A 26,806-nucleotide genomic window follows, 5' to 3' on the forward strand; every position below is an offset into this window, starting at 1 on the left:
AGATGTCGATGTTTACTAATTCGAACAAAATCACCAACTTGAAATTTGGGTTTATAAATGTCCATTGTTTTAAGATGACTATAAACTTGATCCAAAACTTTGCGTTCGTTTTTCTTATTTATTGAAATCGGTTTTAAACCAGTAGTCCCATGTCTGGTATTATTGTATTTTTTTATTATGTCAGGTAAAATGTTTATCCAGTTGTAGTGACCTTGCACCGAAAATTCTTTATACATCATTCCCTTGATTGTTCGATTCACGCGCTCGACAACACTACTTTTTAAATTCGAATAAGAACTGTAGTGATTAATTTTGTATTTATTCATTAATTGTTGAAAATGTTTATTGTAAAACTCCTTTCCCAGATCTGTTTGAATGTTTTTAGGAACGTTACGTCGAGTTTTTAAAATTTCACTCATTGCATTTACAACACTTAAAGCCGACTTATTCTTTAATGGAACAGCCCATACAAATTTAGAAAAAACATTGATAACCATTAAGATATACTTAAAGCCTTTATTGACGCGTGAATATGGTATCATTTCAACCAGATCGAGTTGCAATAAATCATTTAAACCTTTCACTATCACACGTCGTCTTTTAAAGTTCACTCTCGCCGGTGCATGTAGTTCATTAACAACTTGACGCTTAATATTTAAATCACTACGCTTCATGGTGGATTGGTACTTTTAAAACTATTTCTATATATATCGGTTTAGCTTCTGATGTTTTGGGTCCATATTTAAATGATAGTTTGTCACCTTCACGTAAAATTTGACCAATTAAATTCGTAGTTTGTTTCGAATTAATTAATGCAATCCACCCGCTCGATGGATTACCATTTACAGACGTAATCGTTGCTTCTTTTAATGGGAAAATATAATTCGTACCAATATTAAATAATACAAAAAGTTTTTTAGCTGGATCCAGTGTCCCAAAGAGTGAGATTGTGGTATATGAGAAAGATTTGACACGTTGTAAAGTTGTCCGAATTCTGTGTTCACTAATGTGTTCACCAAATTTATCTAATGTCATATTCTTGTCTATTGAATGAATAAAGTATGTAGAAATACTAACTATAAAATATAATGTGTTTGCAATATATACAAGTCGTCTCTAAATTATTAACGAATTATTTTCGATTCACGCAATTCTGTTATGATGCGATTGATTTCATTCATATGATTATTATTACCAGCTACTGTCGATGATAATAAAAGACGTAGTCTATTTACGAGTGTGTTGGGATTTTTGTAGGGAACAAATTCTAAATTTTTATCTGTTAAAGCCAATGTGCGAAGAATACTACCACCCTTAACTCTTTTTGATATTGGTTGGATACTACTTGTCGGAGTTGATTGTTCATGACCTTGAGTCTGCAATCGTTGTATTGCAGGTATGTTGCGAAGTCGCGGATACTGTTTACGTGCTGGTGGTACGAGAATTGAAAGACTACTACTGCGGCTTCGTTGCTGGACAGGAGTCGATTGACCTTGATCTGCATCAAGGCTTTCTTCAGTATCACTGTAAAATGGCGGCGACTGAGATGCACGGTGTTCCTGAAGCGGTAGTGGCTGTCTCGAGAAATGTCGAATAATTGTTTTATATTTGTTCCCTACATTCCCCAGAATTTGTGCATTTGGTTTATAGTTTTTTCTGTCTGCATTGGTTCGAATGACAATATTTCGATAAGTTTCTAAATCTGATTGAGTATAATTAGTTGGATTTTTTTTAAATAATAATTCATACAATCCAGGTGTATCAGGATAAGCTACATTTTGAACGATTACATGATCGTCTTTGAAATCAATTTCAGAATTGCCAATAAAAAATTTATTTGCCTCGGTTCCATGTCTCACACCATATTGATGATCAAATTTGTTTTCTGTGTCAATAATCATATCTTCAATGTACTGTCGAGGTAAACCGGTCCATTGTTTAAGAAAATGGCGAAATGCATCGGTTTTTGACAAATTTATTAATGTTTCTTGCAACTTTCCAATGGTCACATTCCTGAGTGATTCTCCCTCCTCTCTGGGTGTGCTAGCAGCCGCATGTTGTCGCATTAAACTGAATCGTGGATCGAGCGATGTAGTACTACGGCTTGTAGTCGTTGACTCAAAAAGTCGCTTCGCCTCCGGTTGCTTGATCTCATGATGAATTGATATTTTTTCCTGTTTTGGGACAACTTCGCGTTCATGTTTAATTTCAGAAATTAAACTTTTTATTGGATCAGTTAGAGGTTGAATATGGGTTGCGAAACGTCTTTGCGAACTTGCAATGTGTGAAGATAATGATCGTACTTTTTGTTTAACGTGTCGTCTTGCCTTATCCAGCTCTAAAGCTAAACGTTTATCCATGTCGATCGTCGACTAATAAATAAATCTTTGACAAACATTTACATTTATATTTTAATGAACTGATCAAAACCGTTACGATAACGCCCATTGTCTTGTTCAGCATCCTTATCAATAGTAACAAATCCATACGGTTTTTGCCAACACTGTGAACACATTTTCTGAAAGGTTTCAAATGACATATCTGTACCAACGTGATCATTAAAAATATGTTTTAAATTTAATACATCCTGAGGAAAGATAATTATGAAATTAGCATTATCACGAATTAATTGTTTCTGAATGGAAGAATACGTTTGGCTAATAAATATACAATCGATATTATAATGCCTACCAAAGCAAAAATAATCACGTATTATATTTTGGTTACAAGTGACTACATCATCAAATATTATTATGGAATAGGGTTTGATTTCTTTAGGAGGAGGAATTTCGGCACCATCTTCATATTCATAGTAACCGACTTTATCGAGAGGTGCCAGAACCGATTTTAAAAATTGATATTTTGGTTGTTGTAGGGTTTTTGAAAATAAGTAAATGTCTGTGAAGCGTAATCCATTTGGATGCAGCAAGAGACTTAATATCACATTTGTTTTTCCACATCCAGAACGTCCAACCACTAGTCCTCTTTTTACACTATTATTGAATAAAGTATTATGTTTAGGAAACTGTTGATAGGGTACACAAACTGAATAGTCGTGGTTAGAAATTTTTAATAAATCTTTTTGTTGCACAAGTTTCATTGTTGACTTACAGAATACAAATAAAAATACTTTACACATTACATCAATTATAAATACATAATAATAATAATAATAAATACGTAGTATAAATAAATGGTTACATATCGTTACATATCTACAATAAGGTAAAATTCAATCAGTGGGTTCCACATATTTTTGCAATTCTCTAATTAGAGAATCTAAATTTCGATCTCTATCAATATCGTAATGTCCCCAGGCTAATGTATCAATTGAATTACCTAAAATGTATCGTTTATCATCGAAATTAGACAGTGCTATTTTATTCCTTAATTCGGTATACATATTATGTAAATAAGATTTGAAAACGTTCATAACACAGAAAACTGATGAAGATGAAGGATTTGTTGCAATTGCCCGATATTGTAACAGTGTTAGAGATTTATCAATTACATGTTTACTTACACCTTTAGCCTTTTTAATTAAATCATTCACTGTTTGCACACAATATGCTTTGGCACCGGTGCCATAAAGAAGTACAATTGGTACACCAGCATACTCATCTTTCATTTTACCGATAATAGACACAGTTTTAGGAATATCATGAATATTATTCTCGGGATAATTTGAAGTATCAAACCGATCGATATTCTGTTTAATATCATTATATACGTTTTCCGTATAAATTTCTAAAATTAATGAATCCATATCCGTATACAAAAGCTGTACATTATTTCCATACTTAACTTTAAGGAAATTATAAAAAAAGTCATACATTAAAGTTTTTGAAATTTCCAATATACTGAATCCTACATAAATAGGTTTATCATACGTTACTTGAACTTTATTCATTTCTATTGCAACTAAATTTTCAGTAAAAATAGAACAATTTTTAAATTGTGGTTTGGCTATCCATGTCTCTGCTCCATACTTGTGACCGTTTTTTTTCCAATGTGTAGCCAGTTTAATATCTACCCGATTATCGACATTTTCCATGGTTTTTCCATACACGCTATTATTCATGAGTTTAAATAAATCTTTTTCAAACTTATTTTTAGTCTGATTTCGTAATTTCGTATTTAAATCAATATATGGTTTGAGCCATGACGATTGATTGAATTTTAGTACTCTATGAATTTTTGTCAATTCTAGTCCATTTTGTAGAGCTTGTTTTAAATTTCGATAGTGTATTATGTAGTTTGTTTTAGCACATAGATTTGGAATGAGTTTCGCACATTTTCCGTTTGGTGGAATTAAATTTTCAGGTAGAAATGGCATATCATTATGAGAGTTGTGTAAATGATGAGGATAAGAGATATCTACTTCAAGGACATAACCTTCAGGTGTGGTATCAGTCAAATCCATAATACTAAGTGAATTAATTTCGTCTTGCGTTAACCAAGTAAATCCACCTAAAGGGAGTACTTCACTCATAGCCCAACCATAGAGATTTGTTGCATCGAGATATAAAATGTATGATGTCGGTTTCGAAGGGTCATAATTTGGAAGAAATTTATTATTTGCTTGAGCCGCTCGTTTAACACATGTACTAACTCCCCCACGAATCCCTTTTTTGAAAAAATGCAACATATCTATATCAGTCAATAATTCTAATTTTACATGGGTAAATTTAAGCATAGCATTCCAACTAAGAGATGGTGCTGTCACGTAATGTGCTGGATCAAGTTCATAATGCTTAAGGCACATGTTTCGAAAATTCTCAAAGACATCAGCTAATAGTAAAATATCACTTTTTAAATAGAGATCAGAATATTCGCCTAGAGTCTGACAATGGAATGTATCCCATACGGTATTAGCTCGTTGATAATCATCTTCAGAAATATGCTCATCGCGAAGTTTATCGTAAAAATAAATTTTTTGTGGTAATTCCGTGAGATCTAATTTAGAAAAATCATCGATAAATGAATATGGAAAAACCCCTTTCTGTCTAATTAACTGAAATTCTCTGTCAACGGGAAAGTATCGTTTTACTTCCATGCATTGAGCATCATCCAAGGCTGCTGCCAGTTTTTCTAATGAACATGTCAAAAACTGAAAACTATCTATAAAACGCAAGTGTAAGTGCTCCTTGACTATTCGATTGTTTGAATTTAGATATTCGCCTACACAAATTTTTTTCGAAAATGTAATATATTTCTCTTTAGTTTTACCAAGGATATTAATTTCACTTTCTTCAAGGGCCAACTCTTTAATGAATAAGTGACTATCATAATTTGTTAAATTATGAAATACTATCGGAATAAAATTTGGAATTTGAAAATTCAAGTTACAATTACTGTGCGCGGCGGACCTATAACGACCCGTTAAATGACAGTGATCTTTTACTTTAATATCATTCTGTTGAAAAGGTTTTTGACAAATATGACATTCCGTTGCTGTAAGATAATCAAACTCTTCTTGAATAGTTAATGGAAGCATTGGTTGTACAATACTTAAATACTTTTTATAAATCTCTATCAAATCTATTTCTAATGCTGTAATAAAGTCAACCACAGATGACTGTCCTCGAAAACTTTGGAATTTAGATAATTGATCGTTATATGAACATTTAATGTAATATGCACATGAATATGGTTGATGGAGAAAAGTTTTTATCGAAAATGATTGATTTGGATTTGGTGCAACTGTACTCATAGGTTTCAATAAACATTCGAAATCAGCATAAACAATAAATGGGATAGTCATTTTATGATGATAATTTTGAAATTCTAATACATTAGCGGGAACATTATAACCAAATCTATTTGTTATTAATTCATTATTTGGGATTCTAGCATAAAGTTTTCCACAATCAGTCGAAGAATGTCTATCTAATAAAGCTTGGGTTGTGAAATATTGTAGACATCCATCACAGAAAAATTTTGAATGATGATGTTTTGAGAGTTGGGAAGATACTAAACGTGGCAAATTAGTTATTGTACAGTAATGTTGATTACCATCATTATCACTCAACAATAATAAATTTATGTGTACCGGTTTCTTAAAGTTTGTAAAATATAATGGTCCCACAATTTCAAATTTTACCTTATTGTTTACATAAAGTAATTCAAGTCCGTAAACATTAAGAGAGACATTATTTTGACTTTCAAATTTTGCAATACTATCCAGTTTTGCAGGAAATTCAATACCTTGGAAATTAAAAAGTGTCGACCAATGTGGATATGAACTGGGTAAATGTTCTGGTCCCATAGGTAGACACACTGCTGCTACGACACTCCAACCAAAACAATGAATATCCTGATTTTGAACATTAACTATTGCCCTCTTCATTTTCACGCTTGGCGGTAGTGGGATATACGATGAAGCTTTCAATGGATTGTAATAGTTTACATTTAATTCTAAATGTAAAATTTTCACAAGTGTCCAGCCTAAAACACAGAAGCAAAAAAAATAATTGTATTATATAGATTTTTACAATATATAACTACCTGAATCTCGTTCCAAAAAATCCATCATTTTTTGACTAATAACTTCTTGAAAGTCATGCAACATATTCCTAATATTCGTGCCTAAAGTGACAATTCTGTTAGTAGTATTGAAAGATTTCACATCAAATATATTTTTTGACTCAATGGTATACAATCCAAATAATTCCAAATTAATTTTGATTGTACTAAATTTTTCAATTTGTGAAACAATAAGTCCAAGTAATTTATTGTGAATTTTATCCATAAATTCATTTAAATCGATATAATCGCCCTCATCACAAATCCTATATGAAGCGATGCGTGATTTAAATGCACTGCTGAGTGCAAACACCCCATCCTCCAAGGGAGTACTTTGACAATTATTTCTATGCTGTCTACTTCTCTCATGAGCCGTAATAAGCTTTGGAGCAATTTCTTGATTACATGTAACGCACATATAATTGTTGCTAGCTAGAAAAGAAAAATAATTGAAAATAGAGTACCTATTAGTTAAAACTTACCAGTTGAATGACATATTTTCTGTTTTTTGGCGGCCGGTCCTCCATTTTCCTGTTTTTTGACCACTTGACAATAGAGCTTTTCGTGGCGTAGTCGTGATTGACGGGTTGTAAATTGTTTATTACAGTTTTCACAGTGATGCATTTTCTTATGAAAATATGAAATAATAAATTAAACAGGTTACTAATAAAGTTTAATTATAAATTTGCTGCCTTCTGTTACTATCTTTGAAAGACTTTTATTTATACTATATAAATATATATTTTTTTGTGTTCAAAGATAGGTATCCAGCAAGACCTCGAGGAGGAGCAGCATGCTTGCCATCGTGTTGTAGGTAGTATGATGTTAAAATTTGGAAAATCGCGTCCGAATTAAATGTACTTGATATGAGTGTAGGACGGAAATAGGATTTATTAATAATAATTATTAATATTAACATCATTAATATTAATATTATAATTATTAGTAATTAATATTAATGGGGACTTTCGCGCACGTCTACGAGGCTTTCTAGGGCGCCGACTCCTCCTTGATCGTGAGTGAGGGGGAGTGGGTGGAATGATGTTGTCGTCGTCGTCATTGTCTTCGTTTTCGACATCAACGTCTCCACCCTCCACCCTATTCTCAACTCTATTATTTATTTGCCCTAGAATGGGTGACAATTGAGAGGGTTGAATGATGTCATTTTCAACATCCATCTCTTCACCCTGCCTCCTCTCTTCAACCCACGGCTCTGCCAGTGCGTCAATGACATTTTGAGTAATAATACTCATCGGATCGAACGTTGCAGGAGGCTGAGGGAGTGGTGGTGTGATGATGTTAAGTTCCACATCAACCTCGGATCCAGATGGTTGTTGTATGTCATTGACGCCCTGTGATAATATCATGGGTGACGGTGGTGGTGATGGTGACCGAATGATGTTATTTTCGGCCTCTACCACCACCAATCTCTCTGGCAGAACACCATTTTCCTCAATAATCGGTGAATTGGGTTGAGGGGGATGTTCAACGTTACCATTGATAACGTTTTCCACCTCAACCCAAGGCTCCGATAAAGCGTCAATGATGTCCTGCGATATTATCATAGGGGGTTGAGTTAATACCGCGGGTGCCGCTTCAGGAGATGTTGGTGTAACGGGGCGGGTAAACACTGGCTCAACGAAGGGGCTTTGTGGTGGTAGTGGTGGACTGGGAGAGATTGGGGGTTCTTCCACCACCACCATATCATTATCAAATACATTTAACTCATCGGTAACCGAATTATTGATGGGACAAGTTCCTTCATCCACAACCGGATTGGACGCCGCCTCGTCTTCGTTAATAAACTGGTCTATTAAGGTCAACGAGATGTCGTCCGAATAATCATTTTCAATACCATGTTGAGCCAGGTATTGCGTGAATGGTAAAGAAAACGATAATTCACTATCAGGTTGTGATGAAGGAGTAACCATAGAATCATCATCCTCATCAACGATTTGAACAATGTTAGCAACAGCGTGATTAGCTAATTGCTTCTCTTTCACACTTAACTGACTACATTCAATCACATCCTCTTCAAGACAATCTTCCCTCAAAGATTGACTTAAAGACGACTTGACAAATTGTTCAAATTGTATCTCATCATTTTTGATTAATTTTGAATAAGCAGGTCTAATAATTACATCAGAAACGATATTGATTCTAGGTTTATCCCTATTAAAACCACTACGGTTTTGATAGGGATTTGCAACTTTTCCCTTCAATACTTTAAATAATAACTTGGATGACTGGTTACTTACAGTTGTCCTAGTTGAGGGACCGGGACACTGAGAACACTCGTCACCATGAGTACACGGTTTAAAATGAGCAAAATAATTTGAACACATTATTTCGTACACAGACTACCTGTACAACACAGAATGAATTTCTGCATGCACTGCTTGCAATTTTATAAATTGTTGAAAGCTCCCGTCAAGGTCAACTTCTTACTGCAACTACATTGGTGTATTCCATCAAGGTTAACATATAGACACAAAAAATGTAAAAAAGCCCTATGTAGACAGGATGGAGTGTAACCGCCTGTTTCAAGGACATCATTAACCTGTTTAATTTATTGAACAAATAAGAAAAATCACTCATATCCACTGCAATAATCAACTCTTTTTTATAAATGAAATGAATTTTTTTGGGTGGTGTATAAGGATTATTGAAAGTGTAAGGGAGTGGTAAATATTATGAAAAAAATACAAATGTTTATAAATTTATAACATTTATTTATAAATACTACAATTAATTATTAATTCAATTAATATTCCATTTCATTACAAAAAATATTTTTTGAAGAGTTTGTATTTTCAAAGTTGCTTCTCGATGATTGTTGATAATCATTATTAGTATTATGGGATAAAGATGAATCAAAATAATTCCCATTTCCGCAATCAAAACTCCTCCAAGAATATTCACGTTGTGGAAGACATCTTCGTAAATGTCGTCGAAGATGTTTTACTTTCAGGCGATGTCCTGGATTATTACGACACGTTATCCAACTCTCTTGATCCATGATTACCAATAGACTGATGAGTTGAGATTATTTACACAATGTTTTGTACACTTTTAACGAAATGTTTGTTTTAAAAAAAATACATTATGTAGACTGCAATATGCGTTATCGTTCAGATGGTACATGCATTTAACTTTATCGGCGTGTAATGTTGGTTGTTGTGGAAATTCAATAACTTGTTTATGTGTATATTTTTTCAAAAATTCGGCTTTTTCTCTTCCTTTCACGTAAATTTTGTCAACATCCTTCAACACATTGTTTATAACTTGTACGTGTTTCCAATATGGAATATGTCCCATATTCCAGTCAATACAATGATAATTCTTCATTAACCATTTTACTTGTTTTTCATCTTGAGGATTCAAAAGTTGTGAAGGGAAAGGGGGTTGAAAAACATAGTGTGCGAGTTTGTCTCCTCTTAAAGCAGCCAGTTCTTTAACTATAAACTTTTTTCCAATTTTGTAACCTTGAACGTCTATAATCACTTCGTTCTCCATTACTATTAATATTAATTTAGACTTGTTTTACAGATTTTGTCAACGGTGTATATGTAAAGGCTCGGTCACTAATGACTAATGCATATGCGGTGGTTCCCTCACTTATACCGGTGTCTGTATCAAATTCAATTCTCAGTGCAATGGACTGTGTTTGTAAACCAGTTTTTTGCATCGAACAATCAATTATGATTAGTGGATAACTGTCGAAAAACTGTGTAGGTGTAATGTGTGTTTCTTTTTTATCTGTATAATAGTATCGGGATCTAAAGTTTGTAAACATTTCATATAATATACCGAAATGGTGTTTTTTATATGAAATATTTAAATTTTCATAAGGATATCGTTCATTATTTAGAAATACTCTCATATTGGTTATATCGCCTCTATCAAATTTACTCATATTTTTATCAAGTTGTCCTTCTCTATTGCTTTGAAGGCCAAAGATAATATAACGAGGTGTTTCAAATTTTGTAGAGATTTTCACAGGCCAACTACACTTTGTAGTATTTGGAAAGAGTGGCAGCGAATGAAGTTCCCAGCTTCTGTACGGCACTGCAATTTCTTTATCTTTTTCAATGGTTTTTGTCAATTTAACCTCTTCCTTTAAACCGGGCACAATATGTGGAACTAGCCATGCAATTTTATCAATTACAACTCGTGCTTTCTCATTTGTTGCACAAATTAATGCATTGACATCACTATTACTACGAATTAATATTAACTCTTGCGGTATGTTTAGCATTATATTTTTATAATCTTCTGCAAATCCTAATAGTCGATTTAATGGGATACATGCTTGAAAATATCCATCTATAGGTTTAGTGGCTTCTTCATTTAGATCCCAACCAGACATTGTTAATTTCAGACTTTCACTTTGATTTAATGATGCCAGATTTTTCATAGTTGTTGTAATACCTGGCTTTGTGTTTGTATCTACAGTTACTCCACTTACTTCATACCGTATTTCACTAAACAAAAAAGCGACACCATTATTTACAAACTTGGTTTCTGTTGCTGGTACAGTTTTATTAGTTGTAGCGTCGGTTTTAACCAATTGTCCCTCAATTAAAATTAAACTATCACATGGTAGTGTACACAAATCTTCTTGTAAAGGAATTCGAATTTCATCCGTGTTTTCATATCTGGCTGTATATGCCTCATGACTTTGAAATTTGTAACCTACCACACCTTCATCCCACTCAATACCCTTCTCAATATCGAACATTTTTTATGTGTATAATTCAAATCCTAATGATTTTAGAAACAGTTTATTTTTATTACTTAATTGTTGCACGTTTCGTTTCGTACTAACTGTTTTTCTACACTTTTGTTGCTTTTTATATGAGTCAGTTCTAAAACTAATACCCATTTTCTTCTTTCTTCTGCAAATGTAATCCAACTGTTACAGTCTCTTGTTGAAAATTGACTAACTTTTCATCTTGATCTATTATTTTAAGTGTAATATTTCTGATAGTTTTAACACTAATGGGTAGATAAATCACATGATCTGGTGACTGTACTATTTTAAATCCAGGTGGAACGTTTGGAAAAAATTGATAAATTATGTGTACAGGTTCTCCATTTTTAAAACTTCCAATTGTAATATTACATTCAATCATAATCGAATTAAGTTTCATTATGTCTGCAATATTATCCGAATCTTTTCCAATATTTTTTGGAACTATTTGACTATTAAATCCCAACACTGGTCCGATAGTATTTGGTTTGGTAAAGTCAACATCTTTTGTTGCTTTGATATGTGTATGTAATGTATTATTGTTTGCAGTAATAGATAAGAGGTCATTACTGAATTGTTTTTCAATTACATGTTGTAAATAGTTGTTTATATCGGTTAATTGATAACAACCGGTCGGTATTTTAAATTCGACATCCCCGAAAAAGAATTTATTATTTTCTTCATCAATATTCGGTATACTGTTGTAGACTTCAAAATTTGTAACACCCAGTTCATAGACACCATCACTAACATCAATCGGTGGATTAAAGTCAGCACTTAGTATCGCTGATTTTCCTGTTAATACAAACAGCATCTTTGATTCGACTAAACTTATAATTTGCATGTGTGTCTATATAAAAACTTTAAACATAATTGTCCACAATTATATGAACCCATTTTCTGATATCCATCATAATTGTATGTAATGTTATTACCATCATTATCACTTTTGAAATAATTTATAATCTCTGTTGGAGGTTTTAAATTGCCCATACTATCAAAGTATAATATATTATTTTTATTTTTTACATATGCTGTCCAATGAGTTCCACTATTTTTTTCTTCATCTAAATTTATAATTCCTGTTTCATTTTTATGTATAATTTTCGGTAATTTATTACGCATATATACACCTCTAAAATTTGGAATTTGTAATAGTCGAGCAAACTTTATTATTTCAATATTAGTGAGGGCGTGACGTGGTAATTTTACTGGGAGTTTTTTTTCTGATACCATTTATATGGACCAATGTAAAGACCTTTCCCTTTAGTTTTTCCTACACCTTTACCGCTACTCATTTCCATTGCTTTATTATGCCGCATAGTTTCCTCCAACATTTTTTTATCTACCGAAGCTTTATTTACAGCAGTCGCTATCCCTGCAGCTCCTCCTCCTAAAGCGCCTAGAGCACCTAATAGTGGTAATAGGAATGGTAAAAAACCACCATATTTAGGAGCAACTAGAACTCGTTGTTTTTTTGTCTTCTTTTTTTTACCCTTTTTACTTTTAGGTCCCATTCCGAATTTTACTTTGCCTTTCATTATACCAGCAATTGCTAATGCAGCTGCTTTTTCCCCAAACGATGCGTCTTTTGCTTTTAAACGTTCAACTGCTTTACTTAATAATAACTTATCTGCTTCGTGTCGTTTTTGCAAATTAGTTTCGTTGGCGTACGATATATCGTGTTCTTTACAAGCCTGATCTAATTTATTTCTACCACTATGTCCAAGTGCAATTCGTTCTTGTAATTTGGTTCCAGGACCACAAAACTGATAACCCGGTATATGTAATTCAATGGGTAATTTATTTATTAATTTATTTATTAGACCCCAACCTCTCTTTGTCAGAGTTGAATCAATACTATGTTGAGAATCACAAGTCTGTTTATTATATAACTTCATTTATTTACTTTTATCCATACAGCAAAAGAACAATATAGATACTAATTTAATCTAAGGTTACAAGTTGTTTATATCTAATTTCTACTATTATTAACTAACATTCTATACCACTATCACAGCTACTTGATGAGTCGTCAGAATCATAGTCATCAGAATCATAAAACATCATTTGTCGCTCTCTACTAAAATACCACATTTTAACAGTCATTCTGTTTATTAAATTATTTCCACACAACTGAGAATTCTGTCCTATTACTGTATTACACCAAAAACACTTGTAGTTTAACACTGAAGTCACATGTAGATGACAAATGTGAAATCTCACTGCCATAAGCTTCACACATCTCAAACAAAAGAATTTTCTGTTACCACAGTCCTTTGGAGATAGGCAAAAGAGCATGTAGCAGTAAGGATCTGAAAACATTTAAAACTTAATTTCTACAAGTACATACAATCTCATATTACATACCATTGTCAACTTCCATTATGCTGATTTAAGTTAGTGGTATATAGCTATAATTTTTTGGGCATTTTCCGGATCCACTTGGCTAGCTGTGTAACACGGAGTTTTACACTTATGACAAAGGAAACCATATTTTCTAAGTAACTCTTTGAATTCTTCTTCATTACACGTAATGTCAATACTTAAAGAATTATTCCACCCATCTGGATTAATAATAGAAATGTCCTTAGTGCTGCACTGTTCACACACAACCACTCTATTAAAGAAACGTTCCCAACCACCTTCCAAAGATATGTGTCCTAACTGGTTGTGGAAACACGTTTCTTCCACTATTATGACACCTTCACAAGTAAAACGATACCACATTTTTTTTACTACTTTAATATTGAGAAATACTTATTAGATACTGTTTTTGAATTTGTATTGAATTCTATATATATTAGCTGCAGTGACCTTGAATGATAAGTAAAGAGGGAAGTTGTTGGCCTTGCAAAAGTGGGGAGTAGCATGAATAACCTTGACCTTGAAAACATCAAGGTCCAATAATGCCTTGGCCTTGAAGTGGTGGGGGAAGTGGGAGGGGTTGGCCTTGAAAAGTAAGAGAGAGAACGAGTGGCCTTGAAAGAAAGAGAGGGAAAATGGGCGGGGTCAAACTCAAGGTCAAGGTTGTGTTGTGTTGTCCCCCCATTCGTTATCTACTATTTCCTCTTTCTCTATGCAAGCGACACCTCCGTGTTGGCAACTCTGTCGTCCCTACCACAAATTGTACATTCTAGTTACTGATAATGTCACGTAAGCGCTAGTTGTATCGCTTGGAGGGAAATTCAAACCCATTCGGTAAAAGACAATTCTAATATCAAATATATTTGATGAACAAAAACACAGTTTTACACCCGACACATGAAACTTTGAGTTTTACATGTCGCATTTCAACCTGAGGATTTCCACAATGTGATCAGCCTCAGTTTCAAAAGGATCTTGTAAAACTCGAAGTTTGGTGTGGCGGTTGTAAAAATGTGTTTTTGTTCATCCACGTGCGTGACGCATGTGTTCAACAGACACAAATTCTGCGCCTGAAGGAACAATGAAGTATCGAAGGGTTGCGACAAATTTAATAGTTTCATTGATTCTGTGTCCCATCACAACCAGAAACACTACATTTTAACAGTACTCAAGTGTGAACCATAGAATAAGAGAGAGGAAGAAGCGAATCTCTCTGTCTACCCCTCGTTTTTTCGCGAAAGCGCTACCTAACCCTGAGAGAACGAACTAATTCGATAATAGCGGGAAATTCAAACAGGACATTTTATTTATTTTCCAAATTTAAAGAATTATAAATGTTAAATGTTTCTGTACTCATGCACTGTTACGAGACATTTTAATAAAAAAGCATCTGTAACAGTTGCAATAGGACAAAAACATTTAACATCGCTTAATAAAATGAAACAGTCTTTCCAATAAAAATTTATTAAAAAAATAATAACATGCTGGAATGTATAGGCAAAATTAATTTAACTCGAATTGTTCTTCATAAACATACTCAGATGTAATAATATATGTAAATACATTGTCTAAATATACACAATGATCCAGAGAAACTGAGTATGTTGGCATCACATTAAATTATTATCTCTAGAAATGATCTTAATGCTTCCATTGAGGATATTAAAGTAGTTGCCAAAATCAAAAACAAAAAAGATTATAACATTATTATTATATAATTATATAATATTATTATATAATATAAGTTACACCGTTTCTCTTTAAAAATATTATCGAAAGGGGTTCGCTATATATCGGTTGGCATAAATCTAATACAGCTGAATGTTTCAACTTAATAAAATGCTACAAATGTTGCAAATACGGTCATACCAAGAACAAATGTACTTCACAAGTAGCTATCTGTCCCAAATGTAGCGGATTCCACGAAATGAAAGATTGTGAAACAGAAAGATTATGTTGTCCAAATTGTACATTCTCAAATTCTCGGTTTAAATTGCAATTAACTACTGATCATACAGCAAATGATTTATCTTGTCATACGTATCAACACAAATTGAATCTTGTAAAGCAAAAGACTAATTATTGTTAACTAATATTAAAATTTATAATTTTATTTTTTCTTCTCCTCTTATTTTATTCTCTTTTATGGATCACAACTTTAAAATTGCTCATGTGAATGCTAGATCTTTATTTACTGGCTTTGATGCTTTTAGAGATAGTATTCTAGAGAATGATTTTGATATAATGGGTGTGTCAGAAACTTGGTTGACAAGTCAGTTGCCGTCGCAAGCGGTTGACGTACCGGGTTTCAAATTATTAAGACAGGACCGTGTCGCTAGACGGGGTGGTGGTGTAGCTGCATATATTAGAGAAAATATTTCATCTAAAATAGTTGAAAATATAAAAAGTCCTACAGAAATTGAATGTTTATTAGTAGAAATTAAAACCACATTTTGTCATTTTCTTTTGGGGGTTATCTATCGCAGCCCCTCAACTAATATTGGTGTTCTCTCGGAGTTTCTAGAAGAGTTATTACCTACTTTACTTCTAAAATATGAAAAATTAATTTTCTTAGGTGACTTAAATATTGACCATACTTTCGAAAACAATGTAATAGATATTTTTGGGTCTTACGATTTTACTCAAATTATTAGTGAACCGACACGTATCTCCAAAACTAGTCAAAAAATTCTAGATGTCATTTATACCAATTTTGCAGATAAGATTATTGCTTCTGGAACTTTAAATGCAGACATTTTTTCCGATCACTGCATCATACACTGTACCTTAAAAGTAAAAGTCACTTTAAACTCCTTAACTTATGTTACCTACAGAGATTACAAATATTTTTTAAAATCCTGCTTCCTCCAAGATTTACAAAATTTAAACTGGGATGATATTTTTTATATAAATGATATTGACTTCAAGTTATACCTTTTTAATTACAATGTTATAAAATTGTTTGACAAACATGCTCCTCTGGTTACTAAAAAACTTACAAAAAAATTCTCACCCTGGTTAACAGAAAATATTAAGAAACTTATGAAAAAAAGAGATGTATCTTTAACCAAATTTAAACTAATTAAACTCGATGCTGATTGGGAAGCATATCGCCAACTTCGAAATTTTTGTGTCTCTGCAATTAAAAAAGAAAAAGCAGCCTTTCTAAATAAAATTAACAATAATAATAAAATGTTATGGAAAACATTAAATAAATTTGGTTTAAGATCTCGTGAGAACACCCATATTCCTTCACATTTAAACGATGTTAACAAAATCAATGATTATTTCTTATCTGTTTTTAATTCAAATCCTCCCCATGATCAAACACTTAATTATTACCTTCAAAACACTTATAGTAAGGAATTTAAATTTTCACTTCAGCTACCTACCGTAAATGAAATCCATGATATAATTTTTGACCTTCAGTCAAACGCTACAGGTTTTGATGGAATAAATGCCAAGATGCTAAAGTTTTGCAGTCCATTTATTGATAAATATATAACTCACATTCTAAACTGTTGTTTAGAATCTGGTTACTATCCTGTTCATTGGAAAATTACTCTCGTAAAGCCGTTACCAAAAGTAAGCGAACCTCAAAATTATAGTGATCTCAGACCTATTAGTATTATTTCAACCTTATCGAAAATACTTGAAAAAGTAATTTTTAAACAACTTTATACTTTCGTCACTTCCCATAATATTCTTCCACCTTCACAATCTGGTTTTAGAAAAGGTTTTAGTACTAATACATCATTGACAAATATTTTAGACAATATAATTAGAAATACGGATAATGGCTTAAATACAGCATTGATATCACTTGACTTTTCAAAAGCTTTTGACACCATAAATCATGCATTGCTATGTGCTAAACTAAAATTTTTAGGCTTTGATGCAAGTTGTTTAAGATTTTTTTTTCATTACTTAAATGGACGTGCCCAAATGGTTCAACTTAATAATTTATTATCATACCGCGGAGCAGTTACATCAGGTGTACCCCAAGGCTCTGTTTTAGGACCCTTATTGTATCTGTTATATACTTTTGACATAGCAAACTCTATTCAACATTCAACCATTCATGCATTTGCTGATGATACGCAATTAGAGTACTCTTTTAAGCGCAGCACAGTTGTTGAGGCAAATCGTTGTCTCAATTTTGATCTAGAAGGTATTCAGACTTATTCATTTACTCACAATCTGAAGCTTAATGATGAAAAGTGTTCCTTTATAGTTTTCGGACCTAAATTTGATGATAGTAATCTCGTATCGACTCTCAACATACATTGCGGAAAATCTAAATTAAAGCTTGTCAAAAGTGTAAAACTACTGGGGGTAGTCTTTGATCAAGACTTACGTTTTAAAAATCATGTCTCTCTCTTAGTGAAAAAAAGTTATGTGTGTCTAAGACAGCTTTATCAGAATTTTAATATAATAAATTTCAAATTAAGAAAAAAACTATGCGAAATGCTTGTTTTACCGATTATAAATTACTGTCTCACTGTTTTTTATCCTTGTCTTGACTCTAGTTATAAATACCGCTTACAAAAAATTCAAAATAACTGCTGTAGATTCATTTTCAAATTAAAAAAATATGATCATATTTCTGTTAAAATTAAACAAATAAATTGGTTAAAACTCGACCTTCATTTTCAATATCTGATGGCTGTCTTGGTTCACTCTACTCTGTCTACGTCAACACCTCCTTATCTAAAGAAAAAACTTGTACATCGCCGATCTCTGCACAGTGCTAATTTACGTCATGTTTCTCGCTTGTCCATGCCCTGTTTCCGTACAGCCTTGTTCCAAAGGTCTTTTAGTTATAATGCTGTTGTTATTTATAACAATATAGAAAATATTTTTAAATCAAAGCCAGTAAACTTCTTTAAAAAACAAATCAAATTTAAATTTCTGTTACTTTAAAGATTATTCTTCTTTTGCTAATACTGTTTTTTCTCTTTTTCACAATCTTATTTTTTGTCTATATTAAGAATGTTTCTATTACTTTTATACCTGTTAATTTACATTTTAAGAATTTTTTCTTTTTTTTGTTATTTTCTCTTTGCCTCTATTTGTATTTTTTGTTATGTAATTTAAACTTTTTGTTATATGCGAGGTTAAGTGGAGTAGCATTAGCTAGACTTCGCCTCCTCAGTTTTTACTTAAATAAAGGCATTTATTATTATTATTATTATTATTATTATTGAATTGTTACCTGAAAGTGTACACTATTGGTATCCTTTAAAATTTAAATTCAGATTGCTAACAGACACAGTATTTCGGGATCAGTTTGTATAAATACATCAGTTTTGTTAGTTTGATTACTTGTCTAGAAACTGTTCAGAAAAGCAAAAAAATATCAAAATTTTGCTTGTAACCTTTGACAATAGTCCAATTTTTAAGTCCCTAAGGCTAAATTTAAACAACTATTTTTCGAAATTTATTCGCGGTTATAAGGTTTACGGACATTTGTAAAAGCGGCCCTAACACGTACTTTAACAGTTTGATGTCAAAGTTCTTGATAAGTTTTGAAATTTTTTAAAAGTAATCTCGATTGCATCATAGTTATTAATAAATTACTCAAACACAAGAGTATTACAAGTGTGCTAAAATTATTTTAAATAAAAGGCCACATATCTGATATACATAACTATAACTGGAAGTTAACTGACTAAAACTACCATGTAATCATTTAAATTTATAATAATGGTAGGCTTTAATATTGATTAACTTGTATGATACTTGTAGAATACGTTTTTTCGCTTAATTACTAAATTAAGCAATCACAAAAAGGACAAACCTTGTTTTTTTAACAGGCATAGGCGTTATAACATTGTGTAAAACAACATAAAAGATTAAGACATAGAGGGACATGGCGAATTTGAAAACCTTGAACCATAGCAAGTCCTAAACTCCCTGCTTTCACAAAATACTGGCTACGCAACTACAATAAATTTATTTATTATTATGATATATTAATTACTGCACATTACATTTAGCTCCTCTTCATGGGATTTTCAATTACATCCCAAGAACCGTTATCATCTCCAAGGACGGTCTTCATCTCCTAAACATCAAGAAATTCCCTTATTAGAGAAGTTAGTGTGATCCTTCTTGGTGTAATATTATTATATTAATATCTAGAAATCGCAATTATTTGTTGTATAGACCAGTAACGTTTACCTTAATTTGCCTTAAGTTGATTCATCCTTCATTAAAACACTGTCATTCACACTATACACTAGATTCAAATAAAAGATCCATATGAATGTAGAGATGTTTGATCACAAAAACATCCAAAAATCACGTTAAATCGTTTTCTGAAGTCTTTAAAACACATTAAAACAAAATGTCGCCAAAAACCGCAACGACAGCAAAATAATCGGCTGTTTATAAATCAAAAAATTAAAAAGAGATGTGTGCGCGCGTCGATTATTTTTAAGAGAACCTTCTTTACTTTCAGCAAAATGTGTGACAGATTCCTTTAAATTTACAGATTTCTTTGCAACTGGCGCGACCTCTAAGCTGGAGTGCACGAACTATTTTAGCTGTTCCCCCCTTTGCCTCACCCCTCCCAGTGAACACATAATTTGTATACACTTTCAGGGGCCTGGTGTGAACCGTTGGAGACACATGCGCAAACAACAAATTTTTTAAATGATTGAGACAGTAATATATTTTACCTTTCTTGATTGCTTGTCGTCAGCGCTTCGGTGATGTTACCACTAACATCCCTACTCCCGGTTTTTTTAAAGGGTGAACACCCCTTGTACTGCCGATCGGTACATTAAAAAAAAACTGTAGGCACGGCGTACCAACCTAACACAGCTAACAACAACCACAGCTGGTTGTTATCCGGTTGAAAATATAAAATGTACAAATTTTTTACGGCCTATATATCCCATTTCAGCTCACAGTAGAATTGCAACAGCGCATTTTTTTTGAGTGGAAAATAAAGCACAAATTGAGAGTGTTTAAAAAAAGAATTCTGTGTTAAACTAAATCCCAGCGACACCCTTTGAGTTAAGGAAACCCACCAGAAACTCTTAATTTGTGCTCTGTCTCTTTCAAAAATATGTAAATGCGCTGTTCCAAATTCTACTATGAACTGAAATGGGATATAAGTCGGTGGCAAAACCAATATCCACAACACTGTTCTATTTCAAATTTACAACACGATGTCAACGTTTAATGAAAAACCAAATGTGTTTCACAAAGTTTCTTCTAAATGTAGACCCTAAAAGAATCACTTATTATTTTGGATTTTTTTGACAAGTAGTGTTAAATATATCAAAAATCGTTGCAATTGAGACCATTTGGGCCTTTCCACCTTAGGCAACCAACATTTCGACACCATTTTTTCTTTTTTTTTTCTCATTTAACGCGCCAAGCGTTTAATATTTAAATTATTTTCTTCATCAAATATCTCACAACGTTTTAAATACAAGTTGAGAAGCTTCGTTGCGTCACTTTTCGACCCTCGAAGAGACGATTTTACCCAGCCATTAGATGTGAAACAAAAGAGCAGGTAGCGATGGCCTGAAAAACATCACATTCCTCAAATTCCAAGGGGAGAAAGCTGATTCCAGATGGCGGACTTTTCTATTGTTTTACCCTTACTAAATCGCTAATTCCCTGCATTGCCAACCAGGAAAAACTGAATCTAAATCAAATTCACAAGAGGAAGCCCTAAGCTCGAAATCACCGATCTTCGATACCGCTCGAGGTACATATCAATTCATGGCCATTTTATATCAAACATAATCGTCACGGATTGAATCAAACCTGCAAACTTCATACAACATACAACCCCAAACCTCATTCAGCAGAAGACACGAGGAAATTTTCAAGAATCAAGCAGAATAAACCCGAAGAAAGCTCTATTATTCCACGTGGAAACGCTTTTATTAATTAATTGGCGATTGAGGAACAAATACGTCGATTCTATCACATCTCGATATCATTCAGAGACTTTTGCACACTTCCTGTCAATCCTTCGAAGATATTGACGCAATGTTTATCAACTTTAAACAATATTTCTTGTAAGTCACGTAGGCCACAGATCCAGTGACGTCACACAACCCCTATAAATAGTTGCCGCTTGGAAGAGGAAAATCAGACATTCAGGGATGAAGGACCACAGGGATGAAGGACCAATGGTTCCGATCCCTAAGGTGACGCGAGGGGTTTTAGTGGGTATTGTCGGCTTGCACATTTACCGACCGAGTCCCACTTAACCAGACCTAGTCTGGTATGCGTAAAAGCATTTCCCCTCTCCAAAAAAAAAAGGAAAATCAGACAGTGTTTGTACGTCTTTCCGGAGACAACGCTTGCACTCGTCTCACTGCTCTAGTTGAGCTTCTTTGTCTTCGACGGGTTGAGCCAACTAGCTCTGCGCTCCAAACTCATTTTTTCCATCGACGGGTCGGAAAGACTGTTTGGAGTAACTCCTGGTGGTGGATGTAAATCCTTGGCAGCTTCTTTCTCCCCGATGGGTTGAGCGCCAACTTCAAATAAAGGATTGATTCAGTTACCAACTTAATTCAGGTGCAGCTTCTTTGTCTTCGACGGGTTGAGCGCACCAGCCGCGAGTTTTGTTGAGCTTCTTTGTCTACGACAGCTTGAGCCAACTGACTCGCGAAGCCGATCAATCTTTTCCTCCGACGGGTTGGAAAGATTGTTTGTGAAATAGTCTTCTGGAGTTGAACGAAAATCTTAGGCAGCTGCTTTGTCTTCGACGGGTTGAGCGCCTCTTCAAGGATGAGATTGGTTTAACTTTCAGTTGGGGTTTTTCACCATGGCAGCTTCTTTGTCTGCGACGGGTTGAGCGCCAAACGGTGAAATGTACCTCGAGAGATACTCCAGGTCTCAAAGAGACAAACTCTTCGTCACACACACCAGGATCACCATCTTTAACGGTTGGAAGTCTCAGGGGAGGATCTTTATTTCACTCTTCTTTTTTTTTCAGAGCGTTAATTAATCCTTTCTTTTTACAGTGCGTTAATTAATCTTTTATTTTACAGAGCGTTAATTATTCCTTTTTCCACAGGGTGCAAACTTAATCCTTTCGTGTCATTTATTTTATTTTTACCAGACTTTCGCTTACTGTAAAAATACTTAAGTTTAGGTAGGAGCACGTGATATGTACGTGTTGAATTCGACGAGAGCTTTTTTGCTTAATTAAAACAAACTGTTGATTACGAAGGCTTAATTTGGCTGCATGTTTGAGTAGTAACTATCTTTCTGTCTCCCTTTGGAACTTGCCATCACACTAGGGAAAAAGACCTCGGCAGTCCCAGTGAGTGCAATGGCCCAACTACAAAACATGCCAATTCAAAAGAGAGCTTAGCTTTTCCCCGGGGGCTTGGGGAGAGATGTATACCCAAGGTTAGGGAATGGAGAGTACGCGGTGGTCGGAACCTCTGGGAGTCCCTCTTGCAACCGTCTTTCTAAAATCACCAGGTTAGGTCCGAGTAATCAACTTTGCATTCAAATTTCCCGTTCAGGTCTCCGAGATTCAATACTCGTTTAGCTGGTTGCCTATGTATATTGTTTAACTTGTTGCCTATACTCACTTCTAAATAGTATAACGTGTTGCATACTATCACCAATGACTGTAAATTTAGTGAATAAACATTTTGGGTCGAACTCTTTGCGTTTTCTTTTCCCAGACACACAGTGCTTGAAATAACGAATCTCCAAATCTACACGACAACGTAGCGATCCTCCAAACAATTTCTAGACGATCACCTCCAAACTAAACATTTTGACAAGGCCAGGCCCCCGAACGGTTACACAATTAACTAAATTTTATTGAAAATTTGTTACGTGACTTGTCCCTTTTTTTTCATTACGTAAAGAGCTGGGAGTCACATTAACTGTTTGGCTGGTCCGCTGGAAATTTTATGCTTGATGCTCACTGGAACAACACGGGTTGTCTCAAAAACGTCTTTCGGGTGTTCTTGAAAGTGTGGTTAGGTTTATGTTTATGTTCAGAGTTTTGATGTTTGTGTCAACTGTGGAGTTTGTTATTGCGGATTTCTGGTTATTTTCATGTAAACATTAACTTGGAAATTATTGCATTGTGTAGTTGTGAGGTGGTATCGTCTGGTACCCATCCGTTACGTATTTAAATTCTTCCCGTTTTCTGGGGTAAGTGATTTATTTTTTTATTTTCTAATATCCCTAGACAAAAGCTACAAATATCTCTAGCAATCCCCAGCTATTTTTTGACTATTTTTGACCACATAATTCGGATGTTTGGGGCGCCACTGACGCTAGGTCGAAAACAGAAACTATAAATGGTGGGAAAATGTTTATTCGGATATTTTGAGCGTTGTACAAATTTTGAGGCTTCACAATTATTGCATTGTCTATGCCGAATGACTATTGTATCTTTGGTACAAGAAACGAATGTTGACAAATTATAGATGACGAGGAAAACACGAATAACGAATGACTGTTTGGTTCACTTTCTTTATTGGAAAATTATTACAAAGACATTGAAAAACCTACCTTTTGGCATAATTTTCGTTTAAATGTATCAGCAGTTGTTAATCTTAATTGTAGTTTTGTAGTAGATGCACCGAAGTATTTCATGATTTTTTCAGTGGAAAAATTCTAACCTAGAATTCACACACTTAATTTATTTATTGGTTTCTTGAGCCCAACGTTGTGTTTGCTGTGATCCATTACTCATAGTCTTTAATTAGACAACCGTTTAATAACACTTTGTAATCAAAATTAGAAAGTAGAAGGGGTTGGTTTTGAAAAAGTAAGAGAGAGAATGAGTGGCTTTAAAAGAAAGTGAGGGAAAATGGGCGGGGCCAAGCTCAAAGTCAAGGTTGTGTTGTATTACCCCCCATTCATTATGTACTTGTGTGAATAATCAGACAATAAACTTTTAAAAAATTTACTTAGTATCACTAGTCAATATAAACGGTACGATAACACAAAAAAATGTTAACACATCACAAATACAATCTGTCTATAAATTAATGTAGACTCGAAAACGTGGAACTCGAAACGTGGAACAGTGGTTTCTTATGTTGTAGGAGGGAGGTATTAAAAGTTTTTCGCTTCTTTCCAGATAAAACGAACAATGCTAGTATATGAAAAAATTTTTTTTACTGGTTGCCTCATAAAAATTGGTACTTTTCAGAAATTTCGTAGAAATAAAATAATTAAATGTGCCAAATTCAAATTGCAGAACCACATGAGATCCTACACTCTTTATAAACAGAGCGTATAAACCTCGAGACATTTCTATTGTCATAACGACAATGTCACAACCTGCGTATATTGCGGTAATTGTTATTTGTTTTACAAGATAGTGTTGAAATTATTTTTTCAGCGATGATTGTTTAAGGTGCGGACGAGGCCAACAGGCCGAGTGTGCATTAAGACGAGCATGAAAAAAGCTTTTCTGACGAGTACAACATAACGTTTCTTCTACGATCCTTCAATAAATTACAACAGTCAATTAGAATGGTACAATCACATTACTCACAATGCAATTTTGAAATGTCAAAATAATTTGGCCACTTACGCGTTTTTTGAATTGTTGGTCAAGCAACACGTAGTATTACTTCTTTTTATGCTGACATTTCAAATTTACACGCTTACATTTCTCTTTTAACAAAGTGGTCTTAGGAAAAATATGTTACAAACATTTGATTAACATAGTGAAGGCTTATGTTGCTGAACGTAGTCGTTTATATGGAACTCTTTGCAATACATTAACTTGGATTTTTAAAACTGAACATATGATAATACAGTACATAGTTTTATGTATGTTGTGTACTGTTCAGCGAAATAAACTCTTTACCACATAATTCAGAAGATCTAAGAATTGTAATAATGCATTGGTATGATTTTTTTAAAAGTTATGTGTGTTATGTAATGTTCATTAAAATAAAATCCTAAGAGCCGGTTTACAGAACATTTTAATTGCAATTAAATTTTAATCGCGATTAACTTAGGTCCGGTTTATAGATAGCTTCATCAAATTTTAATTCGTTGTTAAAACTTAACAACGCGAATAGACCAATCAAATTGACTCAATTTTGTCACGTGATTCGTTAATCACACATTTTATTGCGTATTAAATTAATGACGCTTCTATAAACCGGTGCTTAATATTTTAAATGGCAACTTAATTTGAATTAGTTTAATTTTGAATTAAATCTTAATTTCGTTTTTTGTAAACCGACCTTTGTTGTATAAAAGAAAAATACTACAACTAAGCTCTACTGACAAAATTTGAGTCGAAACGTTCCACTATTTCATACAGATTATGTCGACAGCAACATTTTTCTTTTTTACATTAAGAAAAATAATATAAATAAAAATTAATGCGAATATAATCAAATCATTTGATATGAGACAGAATATTAAGACTGAAAATGTGTGGAAATCAAAATATATATTTTTATAAGTGAAAAAAAGGCAATAGGCAAATGAAAAATGGAAGAAACAATGAATACAAGTGCAACAAACGGTCAAGAGCAATCTTTTGGGAGTGTTGTTTATATCAAACAATAAATTGATCGAAGGTTCTTTTACCCCTAAGAACAAATATAAATAGAAAGCCAATTGCAAAAATATAACCGCATAAGCATAAGATTACTTCATACCATCTTGCTCAGGCACAGCCGCTACAAGTGTGATTATGATTAGAGAAAATTTATTCACCTTTAACAAATCTAATGTTTGACCAAAACTGTAAAAACCTAATACATTATTAACTATCGCTGTAGTTTTTGTTTGTTTGCTACAAAATTTCTTTGCAATTTCTGAATCAGGAACACATATTCCAATACATTCACTTATATGATCCATTACATTAAATGCTAAATTATGTTCTGCAACAAGAGCAGAGAATCTAATTTCTGCAGTTTTCATATTTTTTTCTAAACTCAAGTTTTTAGTAACACTGGGCATTTGTGTCAAAGATAACTGAGAGTGTATACTTTTTGCTTTAACTTTGTGGGAATTAACTCCTGAATGTCGTAATAATTCCGATTTTCCACAAACCAAATCTTTATTACAGGCTTTGCAGTAGGTATATGTTGGTCCCTTTTTGCTTTTTTGGAGCCATCCTTTGAAGGTTTCTTCTTGTTCCCAACTCTCCTGATATTTTTGAGACTTCTTTTTTTCTTT

The 26,806-nt window shown here is 33.4% G+C and overlaps 1 protein-coding gene and 1 long non-coding RNA gene across 6 annotated transcripts in view; one reads left to right on the forward strand and one right to left on the reverse strand.

The window, feature by feature from the left end:
* LOC107398920 (uncharacterized) overlaps positions 1-26,806 on the forward strand; it is a 302,351-nt gene that overhangs the window by 131,520 nt on the left and 144,025 nt on the right. The gene's annotated exons all lie outside the window — the stretch shown is intronic.
* LOC135266652 (uncharacterized) lies at positions 3,054-8,862 on the reverse strand. Of its 4 annotated transcripts, none has more exons than XR_010334764.1 (3): positions 8,784-8,862; positions 6,508-7,152; positions 3,054-6,447 (listed from the first exon to the last, which is right to left on the reverse strand). It is a non-coding gene; the product is annotated as an uncharacterized LOC135266652 (long non-coding RNA). The 4 variants fall into 4 exon arrangements; XR_010334762.1 differs by having other exon boundaries at positions 6,508-7,877; positions 8,784-8,833; XR_010334763.1 differs by lacking the exon at positions 8,784-8,862 and having other exon boundaries at positions 6,508-6,957; positions 7,008-7,944.

This window comes from Tribolium castaneum, chromosome 7 (genome assembly GCF_031307605.1).
Source record: "Tribolium castaneum strain GA2 chromosome 7, icTriCast1.1, whole genome shotgun sequence".
Taxonomy (NCBI): domain Eukaryota; kingdom Metazoa; phylum Arthropoda; class Insecta; order Coleoptera; family Tenebrionidae; genus Tribolium; species Tribolium castaneum.